The sequence below is a fragment of the Dama dama genome, chromosome 29 (assembly GCF_033118175.1).
Source record: "Dama dama isolate Ldn47 chromosome 29, ASM3311817v1, whole genome shotgun sequence".
Classification (NCBI taxonomy): domain Eukaryota; kingdom Metazoa; phylum Chordata; class Mammalia; order Artiodactyla; family Cervidae; genus Dama; species Dama dama.
This window is the reverse complement of record NC_083709.1, coordinates 38,576,859-38,595,513: the sequence shown is the minus strand read 5'-3', so window position 1 is coordinate 38,595,513 and position 18,655 is coordinate 38,576,859. Positions and strand designations below refer to the sequence as shown.

General features: G+C 40.4%; 1 protein-coding gene and 1 non-coding gene across 10 annotated transcripts in view; both read right to left on the bottom strand.

Annotated features, from left to right (window-relative positions):
• Positions 1 to 18,655, bottom strand: part of NFIB (nuclear factor I B) — a 245,315-nt gene that overhangs the window by 185,291 nt on the left and 41,369 nt on the right. The window lies entirely within an intron of this gene.
• TRNAE-UUC (transfer RNA glutamic acid (anticodon UUC)) lies at positions 13,778 to 13,850 on the bottom strand. Its single transcript has one exon. It is a non-coding gene; the product is annotated as a tRNA-Glu (tRNA).

Here is an 18,655-nt window from a genome sequence, read left to right as displayed (position 1 = left end):
AATTCAAAAAGATACATGCACCCCAATGTTCATAGCAGCATTACTTACAACAGCCAAGACACAGAAGCAACTTAACTGCCCATCAACAGATGTATGGATAAAGAAGATGTGGTGTGTGTACATACACACACATACATACAAACATACAAACAGTGGAATACTACTCAGCCATAAAAAAGAGTGAAATAATGCCATCTGCAGCTATAGGGATGGATCTAGAGAGTATCATAAAGTCAAACAGAGAAAGATAAGTTTCATATGGTATCACTTATTGTGGAATCTAAAAAAGTGACAGAGATGAATTTATTTACAAAATAGAAACAGACTCATAGACATAGCAAACAAACTTATGGTTACCAAAGGGGGAAGCGGCAAGAGAAGGATAAATTAGGAGTTTGGGAGCATCAGTACAAACTACTATATATAAAAGACATAAACAACAAGGACCTACAATGCAACACAGGGAACTAGATGCAGTATCCTGTAAAACCATAATCAAAAAGAAACAAAAACACAACCTCTCCACGAGATGCTTCCTCCTCCCCATCCACCAGCTGAGCCCCTCCACTACACCTCAGTAGCTCCACATCTCTTTACCAACATGATGGGCGCTCACACACGTGCCAATCTATCTCCTCCACCCAACATAAACATATAAGAACGGAGACTTGACCTTCAGGGACTTGCACACTAATGACCGTCTGCTGATTGGAAGGGAACAGATGAGGTGCCTTGATTTTACTGGGCTCCAGTGCATCAGTTTTCTAGTAGCTACCCAAAGGCTTTTCATTCATCCTAAAGCTTAGCTGCTGAAATGCCAGTTTCATAAGACACAGGTATGTGAGCTAAATAAGTGAATTAGCACAGTGTCTGTGATTATTAATCACAGATTAATATTATTAGATTATGCTGCTGCTGCTAAGTCACTTCAGTTGTGTCCGACTCTGTGCAACCCCATAGACGGCAGCCTACCAGGCTCCCCCGTTCCTGGGATTCTCCAGGCAAGAACACTGGAGTAGGTTGCCATTTCCTTCTTCAATGCATGAAAGTGAGAAGTGAAAGTGAAGTCGCTTTGTCATGTCCGACTCTTAGCGACCCCATGGACTGCAGCCCACCAAGGTTCCTCCGTCCATGGGATTTTCCAGGCAAGAGTACTGGAGTGGGGTGCCATTGCCTTCTCTGTATTAGATTATGAGGTAAGATTATTAATGTCTTACCAAGAATAGGCAAAAGCCCTTTTTTCTTTTTTAATGTTGTTTGGTTGGTATTCTGTGTACATGTGTATGTAAATATGTATATGTGTTTTAACAGGCAGGGACTAGAGGAATAAGTGATAACAAAGACCTTTACCCCTCTTCAGTGAACTTCAGACAAAACTATTAAATTATAACCCTCAAAATATTAGCATATGAAAGGACCAATCTTGTTTCCAAATTTGAATATGAAATAAACCTGGCTGAACCAGCAGGGGTCAACTCTTGGGTACTTTTTGTTCTGCAGCTGCACAAGAGTCTTACCTAATGTGGTGACCATTTTGCCCCTAACATATAAAGGGTACATCCTTAGTGCAAAACCACATGCAGACTAAATCTCAATATTACATATCAAGGACTTTGAGCAACTAACTGCCTTGTTTTACTCTTCCCACTAAATGAGCATGTACTCAGTGACTGGGGGTGGGGAGTGATAACCTTCATGTTAACCAAGCATGATCTAAAAGTGCAGGTCATACTAATGACCAGGTAGGAGTGGTAAGAATTGGATCTAATATAATTAATGTAGATAGAAATGTGCTTCAATTTCTATAAAATATTTCAAGGGTAGAAACAGGTTAACCCTCCTAACATCCGTTAAAAGGTAACAAAAATTAGGATTCACTTTTATTGATGAAAGAGTGGAGCATAGAGAAGTTTTACAAGGTCACTAAAAATTAACTTTAAACAATTCGGTTCATTGATGAGTCTTGGTGTGCTTTAACTGACCATAAGGATGTCACACATGAGACATGATCAAATGATGCTCTGTTGCCATTCCAAAACTTCAGATTCAACTCTACCCTGTTCAAAATATCGCTAGATTCCTTTAGCCTCTGCCCCCCAGTTATACTAATACAGAAATGGTGAACTACACAGATTCTGAAATCAAAGCATCTCATCTAAACCCACCACTCATTAGCTGTGTGATTTTGAAAAGATCCTTGATGTCTCTCTTATACGTAAAATGAAGCTAATAATGGTACCTGCTGCCATATGGCTGCTGTGAGAATTAAAGAGAAAACATACTATAGAGCTTCTGTTTTACCAAAAGCAGTCATTTTGACCTACATTTTTCCAGAAGCCTCAAACCAACAAAAAATACCAATCAAACTCCAGAGAGGTTGAATTTGAGGGTAACAGAGTTCTTATTGAATTTCTTGTCTTAACAATCTAGGTTTTCATCTTTCATCTCATACCAAAACACAGTTACAGAGGGAAACACTGTGGCCAAGGGAAAAAAAATGTATTAACCATACACTCATTTTGCATTGTTGTTGTTCAGTCGCTAAGTCATGTCAAACTCTTTGGGATCCCATGAACTGCAGCATGCCAGGCTTCCCCATCCTTCACTATCTCCTGGAATTTGCTCAGACTCATGTCCATTGAGTCAGTGATGCCATCCAACCATCTCATCTTCCGTGGCCCCCTTCTCCTTTTCTGCGTATTTAGAAATAAATCCATTTCCTTAAAAATTTTAACTAGACAAGTACCCGTCCTTAAGAAAGAAAATGTTCCTTTTAATCCACACTCCCAATTCCATTGCTATAAATCAAGAAGAAAATATATCAGGAGAATGGGATAGAAAAAAAAAGAGAAAGACTCATAGAAAGATACAGAGAAAGAGAAAGATAGGAAGGAAGGGAGGGAATGAAATATAATATTCATACTCCTGCTTTGACTTCACTGACTTCCAAAAAGAAAGAGAATATGCCATACCATTAACACAGTTTAGAAACACTAGCCTGCTTGGCAGCCACAGTTACAGAACTATGAGCATCAAGATTACTTAATCATCATGAGCGCATAAATTGGACCCAAGGTGACAAGACCAGTTGGGCAAAAGGGATCAGAGTTGGGGGTGACTTGCTCCAACACTTTATGGATTACAGAGGCCCTCTTCAAAACCTGAAGAGACAGATAGCATTCTCAGGCTAACTTCTGGACTCACCTTCTAAACAGAGCCAGGAGCTAAGTCCCCACAGCTTGGTTTGACCTGGCTTCCCCTCTACCCTAGTTCTGAGGAGATTCTGCCTCTTCAGAACTGAGCAGATCTGAAAGAACCCCGAGAGGAAGAGCCCAATTCCTAACAAAACCTCAGTCACTCATAGAGATGAAGAAGTTTTGCCTAACAGCTTAGCTCTAAAGCCAGACTGCCCTGGTTCTACCTGACTGGACAACTCCTAGTTGTTTGGCCTTCAGCAAGCCAGTTCCACACAGCACCTTGGGTTCCTCACCTAAACATATGTGCATGCTTCGTTGCTCAGTCATGTCTGACTCTCTGCAACCCGATGGACTGTAGCCCACCAGACTCCTCTGTCCATGGGCTTTCCCAGGCAAGAATACTGGAGTGGCTTGCCATTTCCTTCTCTAGGGGATCTTCCTGACACAGAGATCAAATCCAAGTCCCCTGTGTCTCTTGCAATGCTGGTGGATTCTTTTACCCACGGAGCCATCAGGCAAGCTCCCCTCAATGGGAATCCAAGCGAGATTACTGTGAATATTAAATGAGATGATACACATGTATAACAGGCCAGTCCCAAGTCGTCGTGGATACAAGCTGCTAATTTATTCCAGCTACTGCACAGCTGAAGAACCCGCCTGCCAATACAGGAGATGTAAGAGATGCAGGTTCGACCCCTGGGTTAGGAAGATCCCTTGGAGGAGGGCATGGCAACCCACTCCAGTATTCTTGCCTGGACAGTCTCATGGACAGAGGAGCCTGGCAGGCCATGGTCCATAGGGTCACAAAGAGCTGGACATGACTGAAGGGACTTAGCACAACAGAGCTGCGAAAGCCTGTGAAACACGAGGTGGCTGGCTCTCTCGTGAGCTGGATGTTAGAGTGAATGCCCCATGCAGGGCCAGCAAAAAGCAGCATCCCTGGTGCTTCACTCAGCATTAAATGAACAAGGATTAAAACCTCAAAAATCCTTGAGTCATAAAGAGATAATTCCATAGATGACGCCTACAGTGCACCTTCTATGGTGTCTTTGGCTGAATTTATCAATACAGGTAGACAGAATTATTGGTTGTACTGCTAAAGAAAGATAAAATTTTTTTAAAGGGACAATGGTTTTTTTAGAGCCTTATATCACTTTACATCTCCTATGATTAGGTTTGGTTTAATGCAATCCAGTAAACTGTAAAGTGCGGGCTTTCTTTCCCCTCCATTTACATTTTTAGCGGTGGTGGCTGCTGCCATCAAGCATCCTGAGTGCTCTTTTACGGACATGCGTGCTGAGTCACTTCAGTCATGTCCGACTCTTTGCGATCCTGTGAACTGTAGCTCACCAGGCTCCTCTGTCCATGGGATTCTCCAGGCAAGAATACTGGAGTGGGTTGCCATGTCCTCCTCCCTTTTATGGACATAGTAAGCTGTAAAAGAACCTTTTTGATGACTCAGGTTAGAATATAAATTCAATGGAGACAAAGGTACCGCTTATAATGACTGAGAACTTTCATTCAGATCTTCTCCTTTTATAACTGCTGTGATCTAACAGGGCAATTGATTTCAACATACAATTTAACCAACAGGTTGGTTAACCTTGTCTGCTTATTAGTAAAGAAACAATGCTTTCAGAATTATGCTGAATTATGTGGCCCTTCAGGTCAAAGAGCTTTGCAGGTAGGTGAGATGAGGATAGTTTTAAGTACATGAAAACATTCTACCTACCCGTGCTGCCCTTCCAGATCTGCTCTCTGCCAGGGCCCTCTTCTGCCACAGAGCAGGCATAAGGCAGAAAGCTAGCCCGTACTTCCTGGATGAACCCTGATGAGGTCTCACTACTACCTGCCTTATGAAGTTTCTGCTGCAGCTACCAGCAAAACATTTTTTTTGTTTGCCCCTGGATGTCTTATAGTGGAAACCATGCCAAATGAGTTTGCTGAACATTGGTGTGATCTAGGAAACTACTTTGAGCAACAGTCCCACTATTCCAGCAGTTTACTTTTCTAAAACACCCTCATTTTGTTAATATTCTTTTTAGACAGTTTTACCCAGTGGCTTCATATATCAGGTTAGAAAGGATCTCATTCCATTTTAAAGCACATTACATGGAAACATTATAACAATAATATATACACATGAATCTGTCTACATTCACATCACACACACACTTGCTAAACTTGAAATTGAACCCCAGGACTAACAACAAACACATTATCCCTGGTTCTTTTTATGATACCTTCTTTCTAGGATCTGCTTTCATTCAGAAGCTCCTACAAAATACCAGTGCTTCCCCAGACCATGTTCTAAAGTACATGAACTATTAATAAAAGTTCCTTTAAGGAAAGAAATTCCACAATCAAATTTGTCATTTTTCTGAGGACAAATCTGATGCACAGGCATGCAAGACTGAAGAGAATCACTTAGGTATTGTATGAACCCAGCCAACTATTCAACAGTCACATCTCGGAGTGATTTTGTTGTTCTCTCTCTATTCATTGTTACATAGAAAGCTCATGAAGTGATAACACTGTTCCTTTGTTTAAAAAATAAAAGGCCACTGAAAGAAAAGCCAATTACTTGTGATGGTGACAGAAGTTAAGAGAAAGTGAAAAGGCATATGGAAGTGGTGCTTCTTGTCCAAATACAGACACCTGGGGAAGACACTATAGTCCACTGGGCTGCCTGTAAATTCAGAAATTCATGATCATCCTTGAAATATCTCTCAGAAGTGTCAAGGGTCTACTACACATTGTTCTAAGTGTTCAGGCACCATGGAAATAAACTGGACATAACTATAGATGTCTTCGGAACAAGATCCTATCTTACATTTGATGGAGGAGAAATTTCTCACACAAGTGGCTTATCTCTAGAAAAGGGGGCCCAGGAGTACTGTCACATATTATGATTGGAAGGGTCTTCTGACTGAACGCTATTTATGAATACCAGGTATTTTAATCAACTGGGGTTGAATCTGAGAACTGGACTCCAATATCACCTCCAGATAGGGTCACACTGGTTTGTGTTTAGCTTTTGTAGAAGAGCTTCTGATGGCAATTTGAGGTGGGAGGCTCCAAGGAAGCGCTCTCAGGGACGGGCGCAAGATTGAATTGCTGGATCCTGAGCGGACCAAGACACTGGGCCAGGAGAACAGTTAGGAAGCACTCGAAGTACACTGAGGTTAAGTGAGCACCCATGGACTTCAGAGGCATGGATCTAGTGACTCCCCGACAGTGAAAGCTAAAGGCAATGGAGCCTCCAAGAGAATCTGGCCTCTTACTGAACAGCTCCCTTGGGCAGCTCAGCATCCCAGTGACTGCACCCAGGGCCCAACTGCGCACCCCACACATTAAGGAATGCGTCCAAGGTCTTCCAAACACAAAATGCTTCCTTTTAAAATCACGTAACTTTTCTTTTAATCCGTGTCCTTATTTAATTTATGGAGCTTTTGTAAAACTCCCTGGTCATTCTCTAAAAATTTTTTTATTAATCTCGCAGAAGGATAGTCTTAATTTTTCCCCAAATCTCCCTAAACCTCATGGTGCTTCAAACACTAGGGACTTTTCCCCTCTCCTCTAGAGTTTTGATTTCCCATGAGAGACAGCCATTCAGGAAAGAACTAAGGAAATCAACCTGAATGTTCACTGGAAGGGCTGATGCTGAAGTTGAAGTGCCAACTCTTTGGCCACCTGATGCGAAGAGCCAATTCATTGGAAAAGAGGCTAATGCTGGGAAAGGCTGAGGGCAAGAGAAGAAAGGAGCAACAGAGGATGAGATACCAACTCAACGGACACGAGTTTGAGCAAACTCTGGGAGCCAGTGAGACAGGGAAGCCTGGTGTGCTGCAGGCCATGGGGACACCAAGAGTCAGACACAACTTAGTGACTAAACAACAACCAGCATGCAGATACGTGCCGTCAAACTTTCCTGGCTACATAGCTAAGGCAACATGTAGGTATGTGAGTGGAAAACATCTAGTACCAAGACTACTGCTGATTGCCAAGTAGGGTGACCAGCAAAATGCAGACTCTTACAAGAGAGCTCAGACCCTGCCATCCAGAAGACCAATCACAGGTTGGTTAGTTTCACACAGAGGTATACACTTACCGGGGGGTACACAGTATGGCCCCATGGGACCTGATCTTTCTAAACTTGTGTATAATCAGTCAGAGAGCTACTCAGATGGTAACAAGAGGGAGTCTGCATCACTGATTCCTGTTTCTCCATCACAGTACATTTTGCCCTTTCAATGGCAAGACACATAGATATACTAGACTGATGGATCAAGGAGAGAAAAGGTTTTTTTTTTTTTTTTTTAAGGCCAAGACAGCAGAACTTAAGACTAAAAAGAAAATTTGATGACAGGGAAGAAAGAAGGAGCCACATCTCAAGCTTTTGTTTGAAAGTGACTATAGAACATTCACATCACATGTCAGCCCTTAACGAGGTGGTTCAGTTGAGTATATCACATTTGTCATTTTTCCTCTATCTATTCAGTTCATCTCAATGAATCGTACCTACCTTCCAGGGCTCCTCCCTCTTGTCACCCTCCCCACCTCGGCCTCCTAAACAGAGGCCACCAACTTGATGGTATATTTCAACTCTGGCTTTGATGAAGAGGGTCAGCTTTGCACACACGTAATTTCCCTGTAGATTAAGAACATTTACTTTCTTCCTGCTGGGTCCCTCCCAGAGATACCATCAAACGTCTACCTACGCAATTAGTTTTCACAGGTGGCTGTTTTGCCTCCAGTAAAACTACTTTCTTTCCCCTTCTGCAAGTCAAAGCAGAGCGAATGCACATGAAAACATTTCAGATATGAAATAAACACTTTCATAAAGGCAGCTATGATGCAATGCACTGTTCCTGACTGACCCAAGTCATGGAATGAACTCCACACACCAGGATCAAAGTTGAAAGGAATTATTTCTGGGAGAAGAGGTAGAGGAAGATTTGGAAGGGAGAGAGGGAAGGAAATAAGGAGAGGAAGAGAAGCCATAATTGCAGCTGCTTCATAGTCCAAAAGGGTTTTTCAATGTCTTCTCTGCTTTAGCAAGCTTCCTGTTGCAAGTCTGTGCTCACCTACACAGAACTGAAAGTGGGGGCTACAAAGACGTCCATACACATGAACAGTAGTGGGTGATGAGGTGGTTTGTACCTATTTGTCTTGTTTCTGTTGCACCAGGACGCTTGCAACATGAAACTTACCAAGTTGTGAGATGTCCTTGTTTCTCTGGTCTTTTTTCTAAGAAAAAGCTCCAGTTTTAGAAGGAGCCATTTCCAAGAGGGAAAAAAAATTTCAATGTCGACATAAATCCCTTGAACTAAACATCTGTTTAAACTGTTTCTAGGTCAGGGGTCTAAAACTGTGAAACACTAGGGGTGCAGACATGATTTCTTTCCCAAGGCCTCCAAGAGCTGCAGTCTGCACACCGCTTGCAATATTGTTTAAACATCTGGGCCTCTTCCCCTAAAAGGAAAGGCGTGATAGGGTGGATTGCCGTGGCTTTTTGTTTTAACCTATAACATGATTTTGTCATTTGTGCAGCCTCTAAATAAACTACCGGTAAAGAAGGTAGGTTTTTCCTTTAAGATATCATTTAAGTGTTTTGATGTTTCTATGGCATTCTGTATGGCATGAGGAGATTTGTTTCACAAAAGCTGCAGACTCAAGGATGAGCATGAAGAAATGGTTGCCATCAGTTCTTCCCTGTGCAGAAAATCTCTTCCAGGAGATATTTTTTCTCCCAGCATTCTCCTTCATTGCTCTGACAAAAAAAAAGAGCAGATACTCTGATTTTTAAGTCAAGTTCAACACTTGTATTCAACTATGGATAAAAAACTGTGTTTAGAATATTAAAACATAAACTCATTCCAAAAAGATGGGGGTGGGGACAGGGAGAGAGAAGAGGAACACAGCTTCCCACGTGGCTTGGCTGAAACCTCAGAAATACACATATATGAAATTCAGCACGGGTGACGATAAAGGGAAATTGAGGGCCAAACACAGGTTTGTCACCAGGATTCCTCGTATTTACAGCTCCACTCACCCAAAGAATCTGTGTTATGTATTCATTATGGAGAACAATGATGGATCTCAGTGGTGGAAGAGCTTAGGGAGAGCAAAAGGGAAAGTGAGTCTGAGACAAACGGAGCAGCCCATTCAGTGAAAAGTGAAAGCAAACAGTGCAAAGTATGAGCTCAAATACCAGTGTCTGTACTCAAGTCCTCACCCCCCAGAAACGAGTACTGCTGCTGTGTCATATCTCTGCCCCTAAAACACGCGGGAGGTAAAAAGGAAACCCTAAAAAACTCCCAGTTCAAGTGCGAAAGAGTGATTTTGCTGATGCAGTACAGAACAATAGTGCATGGTTGTCAAGTATCATAAAGGGATTAGAGTTTTGTTTTGATTTATTTTAATGTACAAAGGAAGAAAGGAGACATACTTCAAAGGGTTTGCCTCTGGCCCAGACTTCCGGCCTTAGGGAAACAAATTTCCCAGCAAACATTATAGAAATATAGAAATGCCCATTTTAAATTGACCAAAAAAAAAAAAAAAACAACCAAAAACAAATCTTTCTACTAAGACTAGATAGATGTTGTATACAAAAAGTCAAATGCTTTTTTTCCCTCCCTCCCTGATACTAGGAGACATGATCCATCACACACCCCAGTCTTATTCCACCTGCCCAGTCAATAGTCATTCTTATATACAGAGAAGGTTATTTCTATACTTAGGTGACTTTTCAAACTCAAAAGTGTATGCCCAATAATAATGTTCTTAGGAATAAAGAAAGTAACTACAAGAGGTTAAATAATTATCAAAATAGAGAAACAAAAGGAACTGCTAATGTCTGTGTACATAGCAGCATTTAGGTGAGAATAAAAGACACATTATCGGTTTCTTAAGAAAAATAAAAATGATCAGCGATGAGTTTTTATGTGTCTCGGGATTATCCATCATAGAATAAGACAAGTATTTTCATTAATTATTCAAAGATTCTGTTATGTCTTCTGCCAGAACTCTATAGAGATACTCTTTTCTGACCATGCCTTATTTTCAAAAGACAGTATTTCTAGGAGATGGAGAAGACAAGAATTTCAAATAGTTTTAAATTCCAATCAGAGGATGTGAAAGCCAGTAAGAAACTTAAAAGGAAATCTGGGCTATCCCCACACCTAAGGCAAAGCCACACCTAGAGCAACCTAAGCAGATAATCATCTAATCTAATTTTAAAATAAATCAGGCTCCATAAATTCCCTCCCTAAATTCCTGAGCCTAACACCCTTCTACTCATGAAATTCCTTTCAAGCTACAGCTTAAGTACATTCAGTCATCACCAAGTGAATAAAAAGACAGATATAGTGGATACCAGGAGAAACTCTGCAGGATCAGTCATAAAAATTACTGGATCAGAACTGATTTACTGTGACTAGGTATATATGTGGGTTGTCCCAGCAAAGTCCTTTGGATCAGAATTCAGAGCAAAGGTTCATGCTTTCCACTATGGATTAGATGTTATATCATACTTTCCACTAGGAATATCTACTTATCTATCTATCCATGTACAAACTACAAATAGTACCCAGCTATGAGAGAGGTATTATGGACTTAAAATTTGTGTGCATGCCCACAATTTATATATTGAAGTCCAGGCCCCACCCTTGTGGCCTTGATCCAATAAGATGGTGTGTGTGTGTGTGTGTGTGTGGTGTGTAAAGTCCTGTCTGCCTCTTTGGGACCCCTCAGACTGTAGCCTGCCAAGCTTCTCTGTCCATGGAATTGTCCAGGTAAGAATACTGGAGTGGATTGCCATTCCCTTCTCCAGAGGAACTTCCCAACCCAGGAATCGAACTCTGGTCTCCTGCTTCACAGGCAGATTCTTCACCATTTGAGCTACAGGGAAGTCTAATAAGATCCAATAAGATTAGTGTCCTTATAAAAAGAGACACCAGAGATCTTGCTTGTTCTCTCTCTGCCACATGAGGACACCATGAGAAGGCAGTCACCTATAAACCGTGAAAAGAGGCATCAGAATGAAAAATAACTTGCTGACACCTTGATCTTAGACGTCTCGGCTTCTAGAACTGTGGGAATAATAGTTTAGCCGCCCAGTCTACAGTATTTGACGATGGCAGCCAAGGAGACTGAGACAGGAGGCATATCATAAACACCCTTATGTTGACTATGTGTCCTTCTCTTTAGACACTCCTCTGTCTTCCCTGACATCTCTGAGACAGCATTCCTCTCATGTTTAGGATGACTCTTCTAGTTTATTTATTTATTTGCTCCTCAAATGTGTATTGAGCATCAGCTATGCAGCAGGCATTCAGCTACATGCAAGATATCCCAGAGAGTTTACAGGGCAGTGGGGAGAAAAAGAAAGAACTGAGCAATTCTAATAATATGCGGGAAGTCCTACTACTGACAAGTCCAAGGTACTGTTAAGAGCCCAAAGGAGAAGCCACCATCTCAGACAAGGGGGATCCATGTATTGCAATGTCTCATGGGCCTTGAAGCATGAACAAGAGCTAGTCAGAGGAAGGATGGAGGATAAAATATGTCATCTTAGTGGGATGACAGAGTACACACGCAGAGGGTGGGAGATGTGAGCGCCTCTCCCTTAGACACTCACTGTAGACCTCCTTCAGGGGTCCACTCACAGCCCTCAGAACTTCTCTAGAAACAATCCCTCCCTTAATAGCTCCATTTACTTCCAAGCTTTCAATTACACTCCAATCTGTATTCCTAACCAGAACCCTGCTTCTCTACTCTAGCACTCTTTAATAGACAGTTCATTTCGGCAGGGCATATGACCAACAGTTTGACTAAAATCCAAGTCTTTATCCCTTCCTCAGATTTGCTCTTGCTTTTGGATTGCCTGTGTTTGTAAACTGCCCTAGGCTTCTCCCCATGGTATAGCCATCTCCTCCTCCTCCCCCCCTTACCCTTCAAGTCCATCTATCATCACACTCCCTTTCATCAATACCTCCAGAATCTGGTCATTCCTGCTGGTTCTGTACTCAGTCAGATCCCAAGCATCAAACCTGAAGATTAATCTTTATTATTATTACAAATAATGACATGACACTTAACAGAAAACTGCACAAACTCATGTATGAAAACACAAAATCCAAGAGATAAATGCAGACAGGAAATAGAAATTGCTATCACAGACTCCAAAAGGGACAGACAAATGAACACAAATATTGAGCTCTAAGCTGTCGGTCATACTGGGAAAAGACAACGATAAGATTGACTACACAATTCTCATCATAGGATGAAAAGAGGCATGCCAACAAGTCTGTTGCCTGGAAGGGATTTCTCAGAGGCGTAGAATACTAGGGCGTTGAACAAGAGGCAATGAACAACATAACAGGAAAATGTAGTTTTTATAAAGTCAGCCGAGGTCTTCTACATGTGGGTCTTCACATATAAAATATTTCTTAAATATTTTGTTTACAGTGAAGACCACCTAAAGTTAAATGAGGATTCTGCAAATGGAAGTCTATCCAGGAATACAGTGACATGCTTCTTATAGAGAGCTCTCTAACAATCATGAAAGCATCACCTGTCCTTGAGACCATCTCTGGAAGTGCCAATGCCAGAAAGGGACTTTTAACCAGAGCTACATTGATAACAGAGGTCACAAACTAGTATCAAATGTACTAGGATACTACTGTACTTCTCATCCTTTCCTATTCCATTTCCTCAACAAAGCTTTCCCACAGGACCTTAGCTAACAGAGATTCCCCAATAATGATCTCCAGTTTAATCTGTACACTGCTATCATCACATTCTCTTTGTTTCATCACAATCTGAAATGACTTGTTTATTAATTTGTTGATTTGACTTGATCATTCTTTCCCAACGGAAGGCAAGATCCCTGAGGGCAGAGCTCACATCTGTCTTGTTCATGATTATATCCACAGCCCTTATTAGCCTTATATATAAACCTTATAAGCCTGGTTTATAGCAGGTGCTCAATAAAAATTGTTTAAATTACTGAATATGCAGTCTATATTTTCTGTTTTAAATCTTTATATGCAAATCTTTAAATCTTCATATGCAATATACAAAATAAAGGGAGAAGACAAATATTTTACATGAAAATTTTAAAGCCTGGCCTAAAATATCCCTTTCCCAGCTCCATTTTCTCCCTTATCCAATACATCTTTCATTTTACTGTCAAAATTGTCATATATAAGACAATCTAATTATAACTTCTAAGAGACTTGTGAAGAGGTAACCCCCTATTCAGTGTGGCAACTGAAACCATCAGCAACCCGACTCTCTCAGTCTAGCCTCTTAAAGACTCTCCATTCCTACACAAGCTAAAATCTACTAACCACTTCCCTGGTTGTTCATGACCCACAACCACCAATGTGCCCGTACCTGTTCCCAATACTTACCTTTCCTTGTGCTAATTCCAACATCTAGGAGCCCCACCCCTTCACATTTCTGTCTGAGAAAACTACTCATCTTTCGAGCTCACTTCTAGAAGTCACAAGAGCCTTCTCTGTTACTTGTTTTATTGTTTTTGGCCCCACCATGTGCAGCTTGTGGGATCTTAGTTCCCTAACCAGGGATTGAACCTGGGCCTTCAGCAGGGAAAGTGCAGAGTCCTAACCACTGGACCACCAGGGAATTACTGCAAGAGTTTTCTTTGGATTCTCACAAATTACTAACTCCCTTCTCTCCACGCCAACAGTACTTTTAATCTATCTGTATGCCATTGTCTACCATCTGTTTCATACAATTTAGGTGGTTAGTTTTATGTTTCTATTTCCATTACTAGATCAGATTATAAACTCCCTGAGAACAAGGATCAACACATTATTGGGCTTTATAGTTCCCCAATATTTAGCACACTAGCATATTGCTAGGCATACAGTATGTTCACTGAACTTAACAAAGGTTCCTTGAACTTCTTATTTGCATAATTAGAACAATGAAAGAGGCACTGATAATGTCTGCTCTGGATTCAGTTTTACACAATCGAAGGCCTGGGTACAGCACCACCATTTACTAGATAAGAGACAGAATTAACATCCACTTTACCAGCTAATAGATTTCAGTTTTATACAGTTGCAGGCCTGGATACAGAGAAACCCTTTACTAGATTAGAAATATTTGAAGAAGTTTTAGAATTCTTAAGTACAAGGTTCAGAATCAAAAGTGTGCTACTTCTCTGCTTTCAGTATTGCTCCCCAACCAAGATCCAGTTTGCCAAATCACAACATCAGTTCCAAAAGTATGAGCAATCAACAGAATGAATGAATTCAGCCATATGCATCTATCAGGCTATTGAGCAATGAAGCATACAGGCATAAAAAATGGTGTTGTGACATATGTGTTCTTATTATCTGCACACAATGCAGCTATGCATTTCACATATAGACACATCTGAACCCTAACTCTACATATGAAGAAGAAAAGCATTCATGCCAACTCTCAGCACAACACACATCACATCAGTTTCACAACTGGTGGCTTTACATCACTTTATGTTCCGTATGCCTGCATGTCCAAAATATTTTCCTTGTGACAAATGACTGCAACGTAGAATCAGGTACCGTTTTTAATGAGAGAGGCTACTGGCTTTAACTGTACACTAACAAAATCTCAGTCCTACTGAAACAGGGTATTGGGGAACAGCTTTGTTTGCCTTCTCGGGACTCATTAATTTTTACTTTAATCATACTTCAGAAAACTAAAGAAAGGAAAGGAAGCTGAACTGAATTTTTTTTAAAAAGTAGTAAGTTATGTATATTAATTTTATATTACATATTTTGGAAGGGCAAATTCATTATTTATACAGGTGCTACCTGACCTCTGTCCAGGGAGTTATTCATTTTAACCTATTAATAAGCACACTATAAACAACAATGAAAGTTACGTGACCTTACACAGCTGTCTCAAGCCACTGTACTTCCATCGTTAAGGAAACTGTTAGATGACCCTGTTGTCAGAACACACTAAATCTGTCTGAATAGGGAAAACAGGGCTTTTTCTCCAAGGATAAAGCAAAAATCCTGGGCAGAGTTGCTGTTCCCACTGTACAATCACCCTTGTTATTTATCATTTATTATTCACCTATGTTTTTGGTATAAGCATTACAGGAAGCTTTTAGGCTGGTTGTAGCATATAATCAGTTGCTTATTGCCAAGGGAAAGACTTTTTCCCCAGAAAGACAATCTGTGCACACACTAATTTGAAAGACAGGATAGGAGCTGCAAGTGTTTTAATAGCCCATTATCAAAAATTATCCCTTGGCTATAAAATCCCCAGACCACTGGCTTGAGATCAGCTCAAAGAAAAATGAGATTACAGAATTTAATCTAGTGAAGGGGAGTGAGAGATGAGTTTTAAAAAGCCTTAGATCACCAAAAAAAAAAAAAAAGGAAGGAAGAAAGAAAAAAAGACAGCAAACAGAAACAAGATCAGCTTAGATTAAACCTGCCACATGTTTACCTCATACAAATCTGACACATTCCAAGATTAATTTTAATTTTTAAAAGTATGCTGCTACTTCACAATATTTTAATAAGAGTGGGGAAGGCTCAGAAAAAAAAAAAATTATATGGTGAGGTGACAGGAAACAAAACAGTATTTTGTCTTAAATTTGCACGACCTAATTTATAGCAATAAAGCAGAACCTATGAGTTCTGGTAAATGTCAGGGCCGTCATGTCCATTACATATGTGGGTAGGTATGAAGCAGAGTCTCCGTAGGCCCTTCAAAAATTGCACACAGCCGCCCTAATGCAAACCAGAAGTCTCAGCCCTCTGGATGAACACAAGGATTCATTCCCATGTGGATATTTACAGAGGGTCCCCTCAAACCCCACCCCATCCTCATTTATGTACATTTCAAGAGGCCAACAGGAGGCCATCACCATGGAGGTGGCTCATGAGAAGATGACTCCCACCCCAACAAAATCTGGCCCAACCCCTGCAAAGCAAGCAAGAGTCCTGTAGAACCTCCCTTTCCCCCCACCCCACAACCTCTGCTCTCTTACATCTCCTCCCCCTTCTCCTCCCCCCACCCCTCCCCGCGAGCATCTGCCTTGCCCAATCTCGCCTGGGCCAGCTCCAATAACAACATCTGCTTGGCAGCTTTTCAAGCCCACGGATAGTTATCTAACTGAGGCTTTTGTGCTGTACTGTTTATTCTATGTGAAGAAATGCCTCCTTAGTTGAAAGAGTACTTTAGAAAAACTGTGCAGCTATTAGCAAGTGAAGCACAAGGCTAATAACCCCCACCTGCTCATCAAATTAATTATGACATCTGAGTCATTATAACTCAGAAAGAAAACATGACTGCAGATTTGTCACATGTAGGAATAAACATGTATTAGGACCAGGAAAAAAAACCAGACCAAGAGACTCAGCTGGACAAAACACATGCTTCCACCTTGCAGAGACTGGAAATATGGATCCTATCTTCTCAAGTGAACAGATGAAAAAGGATGAGTGGTTGGCCAGACAGTCACACTAACGTTAAATGGTGCAAAATGAGATAAACTCAGGGAATATGGAACCTCAAGAAGAACACTTAAGGAGTCAATAATAATTTCTTTAAACAAAGCAAAACACAATACAAAGCCACCCCACCCCAAAACTATGCTGTTCAAAATTAATGTGACCTCTTTCACTTGGGCCATCTTAGATACACTTGCAAGAAACCAGGAGACAGAATATCTCCCCTAGTACAGAAGGATATTTTAGCAATGCTAATAAAAGTCTAGGAAGAAAATATATTCAAGATGAAAATAAAAACCTGTCATGAAGTTACTTAGCATTTCCTAGTTTTATGAATGCATAAAACTATCATTGTTAAAATTAGGCAAATTCTGTTCAGTAGTCATAAAAATATTAAAATTTAAAGTCAGACACTTAACATTATTTCACAGTCAGTAGCGTTTTGCTAATATTTCATAGTATTGAAAAGTAGCAAGCTTTCAGTGTAGTTTTTCAATAAACTTAAAATAACCAGCAATCTCTTGCTCATTCTATACATTTCTGGCATTTGCAATGATAAGATATCTTTTAAAATATCTTATCCCCAAATTCTGAATGTTTTCATTATGATTTAGAAATATATACAAGTATATTTTAACAAAAGGAAAAACTGTTTTAAATAGAGTATGAATTAATAGATGACCCATCCAATATAGCCATGACATATTCTTTGCCATTATTTTAAAAGAAATAAAATTCTGGAAAGACATTTGCATGAATCACAATAAAAAGTACTCCTATTAAATACTGGCAACCATAAATTTAAAACCTCTTTACCTTTCTGCAGTATCTTTATTACTGAAAGAACTTTTAAAATTTTTTGGAGTCCTTGGGCTGCCTATAAGAAAACACGAATCCTTCCTTAAAAGCATATTGATATTTTTGCTAAATGATATCGGTTTACTATATTTTGCATTCTACCTCTAGAAAAGTCACCCCATTGTAGCAAAAGCTATATAACTAGCTCTGGCAAATTAACTTCTTTTCATTTTCTTTTATAAGAAGCAAAACCCACAGAAGAGTTCATTTTAACACAGAACATGTTAAATTGATAAATCCTTTGAGGTTTAATATAAAATGAAAGCAAATCTTAGGAAGCAATACAATTCATTTTTTCTCTCTCTCAGTAAAACAATTCTGTATCACAATCTAGTGCTGAGTTGATTTATGTAAATGTGTTACTTAACCTCAACTTAAGACATAAATCCAGAGCAAACATAACAACGGCAATCTGAACACTCTACTCTGCCAAATCAGAAGATTTAGCCAGCCTAGACTAAAAATGAATTAAGATTATAAGAAAGGTGTCAGTCCTAAGTTAGGAAAACATGCCTGGCCAGAACAGGCCAGGGAGATCACTTATTAACTAGGCAGCGATGCTACAGAACTATTTGCTACACGTCTGGGAAAACACGTTCCCAGTTTTAAACTCCAAACCAAATCAAGGCACTGTTTTTAAATGGGTGCATTTTTTGTTCTTTTCCCCACGTTGTCAATCCTGAAAAGAAGTTTGGTTCTCTGTTTATTATCTGCACAACTGTCCACACGTTGAGCCAGAAAAGACCAGCGTCCTTAAAGGTAACGTGGGCCAGTGCCCAAAATGGAGAGATTGACTCAGGGCTAGGAGGAGTTAACACCTCCTTCCTGAAAATAATCTCCAAGTTGCTTTTGAACAACTGTTTCCCACAATTATTAAATTCCTTTACCATGATAGGTAACAGTTACGTAGGCCAAAGAAGTATGACGGTGGATTCTAAGGCAGCAGATACCCGTCTGTCTCCTGAGACAAACATGCATACACAATATACAGCCATGTTGGTCAGGCAAGCTGTCAGAAGTCTGTCTGGCCGGGCCTGAAAAGTCAACACATGATTCTGCAAAAAGTATCCTTAGCAAGAATCAGGGTTTGTTGTCCGCAGAACTTTGCAA